The sequence below is a fragment of the Dryas octopetala genome, chromosome 3 (genome assembly GCF_963921425.1).
Source record: "Dryas octopetala chromosome 3, drDryOcto1.1, whole genome shotgun sequence".
NCBI lineage: Eukaryota > Viridiplantae > Streptophyta > Magnoliopsida > Rosales > Rosaceae > Dryas > Dryas octopetala.
Genome location: NC_141368.1, coordinates 21,407,937 through 21,413,009, shown reverse-complemented (window position 1 = coordinate 21,413,009; position 5,073 = coordinate 21,407,937). Strand labels below are relative to the sequence as shown.

At 38.9% G+C, this 5,073-nt stretch overlaps 1 pseudogene; it reads right to left on the bottom strand.

Moving 5' to 3' along the window:
* Window positions 1–2,084: 2,084 nt before the first annotated feature.
* Window positions 2,085–4,545, bottom strand: LOC147291767 (uncharacterized; annotated as a pseudogene).
* Between the last annotated feature and the right edge of the window lie 528 nt (window positions 4,546–5,073).

Here is a 5,073-nt window from a genome sequence, read left to right as displayed (position 1 = left end):
TATCAGTTTAAAACTGATATCTAAAATACCATACATTAGATATCACGACGCGCTATATCAGACGGCTACCCAAATAGATATCAGTCCACGACTGATATCTATCGACATTTTTCTTGTAGTGTTAGTCTTGAATGTTCTCCACTTAATGCCAGCTGAAGACAGCACCATCTTCTGGCTTGTAGAGGGAAGATCAAAGGCAGCCTATATTTAGGGTTAATGAGGACAAACAATCATTAAAAATGCAGCAAATACCTCAGGATAAACATGCAGCAAATTAACGGTTACAATAGGTAAAATGAAGCTGAAATACCTCAACATCCTCCCAGATTTTTTTTTAAAGTCTTTATCCACCTTCGGCCAGCTTTCTTCAATAATAGGGACTGTGGTCCTCGCCTTAACCCCTATGTATGAAGCTAAAGTCTGACGAGCTTCTCCTACCGGTACACCATGTGTATTATACTGCACTTGAACTTTTCGGCCTAAAGCTTTCTTCACAATTACATGGTGCATCTGTGTTATTCCCCGAGTGGAACTACTATCAGCAGTAGTAATCGTTGCTTGCTTCGAACTTGAGCTTGCTTTGGCATCCACATTCTCCTCATCTGTAGGTGGGACTTTGGTTGCCTTTGGTGTGGACACTGCACCTTTCTTTCCTTTTGGTGTTCCCCTGCCTTTTCTTTTTCCCTTCTTGCCTTTCGGTGTTGCCATTACTCGAAGATCAAAACTGTAGCAAAACTGTGTAATTAAAAACAAAAATTACAGTACATACATAAGTAAGTCATGGAAAACAGCCTAAATCAGTAAGCCTCTATAAGGGAAATTAACACAAGGTATACACATCTATAAGAAAGCATGGATATACACAAGGACAGCACAAGCCTCTCACCTCTATTAATTAATCAATACTAACACTTAGTAAACTTAGTAAATAATACAAGGAAAATAGCCTAAGTAAGTAAGCCATGAAATATTCAACTTGGTAAAATATACAAGGAAAACAGCCTAAAAAAAATACAAATCATTCTTGAAATTAAAGAAATTAAAGTAGAAAGTATGCAAATTAAATTACAAATTAGCATCAAATTACATGACAAAAAAATGCATGGATTATGGTTTTTGTTTTCTTGAGTGATCAATCCATATGCCCTCGCAATTATCTCTCTTGTAAGTGTTATCACCATCACCAAGTATATCATCAAATTCCTCGACAGATGGTATTCCTTCAGTAAAGGATTGAGCGTGAACACCCGTGTCCCTTAAGTCATCCTCTTGTGCACCATCTTGATAATCTCTAGTCGGGGCTGCAAGCACTACTGACTAGCCAGAGTCAAGTGGGTCCTCTACATAAAAGACTTGCTTCACTTGGGCAGCCAAAGCAAATACGTCTCTCTTGTGACCTATCCTATTCAAGTTTACCAAAAGGAACCCTAATTCATCTGTTTTTATTCCCTTGTTGTTCTCTACCCATTCACACTTAAATAAAGGCACCTGAAAACCGTTATAATCAAGCTCCCAAATCTCTTGGATAACCCCATAGAAAGCCATATCAGCGTAAACTGGATTTTTATCCTTCGCGCTCGCCACCTGCATTGTATTTGCCACCAAGCTCACCCCACTGTTTTGGACAGAACGTACCATGTCACGCGCCTTTGTGTGATAATGGCATCCCCCTATCTCATAACCCTCGTATTTAAGCACACTCATAGGTGGCCCTTGAGCTAGTCGCCTCAATGAGGGTGTTATGTCATTCGATCCACTGATTATCTCATCTGCCACCTATATTAATTATTACTGATTAATTAACACTTTTAAAATATATTAATTATTACCAAACGTTTACAAAGGGTAAGTGCATTGAAAGGGTAATTAAAAGTATAATACCTTGTCACGTAACCAATAGATAAACGTGCGGTTATGCTCATCTAGCATCCACTTTTCACTCTTCTTTTTACTCTTATACAAGTCACTCGAGTAAGCCTTATGTAATCTGCAAATAGATTTCATAAAATTTAACCAATTGTAACTTACTATAAGTGTTAGTAACTTAGTTATTCTATAAGTGTTAGTGGTGGATAAAATGTAACTTACTCAGCATAAGGGTCGACCTCATTAGCATTCTCCAATACACAACGGTGTGCCTGCTCCCAGTCTTCACGGTGGACTGATTGTACCTTAGCACCTGAGATAGGTCTGCTAAAGGTTGGTTGACCATTCGCGAAGGCGGGATTCCAACTGATTTTACATCAGACAAATACTAGGAGCAAAACTCCACAGCTTCCTCACCTATATAACTCTCAGCGATGCTGCCCTCCGGACGGTTACAGTTCCTTACAAAACCCTTTAGCACTTTCATGCCTCTTTCAAATGGATACATCCATCTATAATAGACCGGTCCACACAATCGAACCTCTCTAATAAGGTGCACGGTTAAGTGAATCATTATATCGAAGAATGAAGGTGGAAAGATCTTCTCCAACAAACACAATGTCGTTACAAGTTCTGATTGGATTTTATCCAACTTTGACACATCAATCACTTTATTACATAAGGCATTAAAGAAGAAACATAACCTAGTAATCGCGTATCTCACATGCTTGGGCAGCACCGAACGTATGGCTACTGGTAACAATTGTTGCATCAAGGCGTGGCAATCATGGGACTTAAGACCAAATAGTTTCAACTCTTGCATGGATACTAGATTTCTTATGTTCGAGCTGTAACCTTCTGGGACCTTTATACCCATCAAAGATCTGCACAATGCTTGTTTCTCACCCCTAGACAGTGTATATGGAGCAGCAGGTAGAAAGGTTCTTTTCGGCCCAACTTCGGGTGCCAAGTCAAGTCGTACCCCTATTTCCATAAGATCTAGACGGGAAGCAATCCCATCTTTTGTCTTTCCTGGAATGTTTAGTAAGGTTCAAATAACACTCTCGCACACGTTCTTTTCGATGTGCATAACATCTAGAGAATGCGGAATGTGAAGAGACTTCCAATATTCAAGGTCAAAGAATATGGACCTTTTCTTCCAACATGGAACATGAGTTTCACCACCTAGGCTGCTCTTTACATGTTGCTTTCCGAAAATACAATTGATACCCGACACTTTAGCTAAGACCTCCTCTCCACTTAGAGGTTTAGGAGCAGAACCAAATTCCTGCTTGTTATTAAACGCTGTCATTTGTTTCCGATATGGATGGTGGCTTGGCAAGGCAAGAACCTTCTGTGGCCTTGAAAACTGATTTTCCTACCATGTTTCAGCCTAACACTATCCGTGTTTTCACCGCAGATAGGACACGCTTTATACCCTTTAACGGTGCACCCCGACAAATTACCATAAGCGGGAAAGTCATTGATTGTCCACAAGAGTACACCCTTCAAGGTAAATGTGTTTTTTCTAAACCCATCATACACCCCATCAATTCCATTCCATAATGCTTTTAGATCATCAATCAATGGTTGCAAATAGACATTTATGTCATTTCCTGACTGCTTAGGACAGGAAATCAAAAGAGTTAACATCATAAACTTCCTCTTCATGCAAAGCCATGGAGGAAGGTTATACGTCACTAAGATGACGGGCCAACAACTATATCGGCTACTTAAGGAACTGTGTGGGTTGATCCCATCTGCCGAAAGAGCCAACCTTAGATTTCTAGGCTTACTTCGAAAATCTGGCCACTTATGGTCAACCAACTTCCAAGCCGGAGAATCAGCTGGATGACGTAGCATGCCATCGTTGACTCTATGATCGGCATGCCAAGTAAGATCCTTTGATGTCTCACCACATTTAAACATTCGTTTAAACCTTGGAATAAGTGGAAAGTACCACAAGACTTTTGCCGGAACCCCTTCTTGCTCAATCCCTTGCTTGTTTAATTTCCACCTAGATAGGTCACACTTGGGGCACCTACTTTCATCTTCGTACTCATTTCTATACAAAATACAATCCTTTAGGCATGCATGAATCTTATCATACTCCATTCCTAAAGCAGACAATGTCTTCTTGGCCTCATACATAGACAAGGGTAGCACATGACCTTTTGGCAGCATATCACCAATAGCAACTAGCAGTTCAGAAAAGCTAATATCAGACCACCCATGTTTTGCCTTCAAATTGAATAGTCTAACCAATGCAGATAGCTTGTTGTACTTCACACAATTATCATATAAGGGTCTCAATCCTTCATCAACATAATGACTAAACTCGTATGGATTATCATTGAAATTATCAAAGGCACTCTCGCACATGTTTACTGTTTCGGACCCACAGACACTAGGTTCTCTTTCGTTTTTTTTATCTCTACTTGTACAACCAGCAACTTCACCATGCCATATCCACTTCGCATACCTTGTGTCAAAACTATTAAAGTATAGATGCTCCCTAATCACTCTAACGGTATACCTTTTCAAGTTTACACATTTCAAGCAAGGACAATGGATGTACTTCGGATTGGTAGCATTCTGTAATCCAATTCTCAAAAAACTCTCAACTCCCTCCTCATACTCCACAGACCTTCTATCAGCATGCATCCATGTTTTATCCATACTCTTACACAAAATAACACCATTTCAATATAAACCCAAGTAAACATATGCAAAAGGAAGCATATTAACTGATAATATATAACTAATATTAATGTCAATTTTAATTAGCAGAAACTCATCTAAAGAACACATATACCTTTACCTAGAACTCATCAAATATTCAATTATATTGACACCATATGACCTAGTTGAAGCCTGGCAATGTATTGGGTTTAAACCTATATATCTTTACCTAGAACTCTACCCTTAATTGCAAAAGCCACATAATATATTAGACCTCAAACCCAAAATCAAACAAATTAACCACATACCCAAATTCATAACACAGTCGACCCAAGTTCCATATTTAAGTTAAATACAAAGAATTCCAGCACCCAAATTCAAATAGACCCAAGTTCAAACAATCTACAATACACCCAAATACAAACAAATCCAAATTCTAAAAACACCCAAATAACAAAACACCCAAATAGCAATGCATACATGTTCAAACAACTTGCAGATATTAGAACCCTTAATTCAGAATCT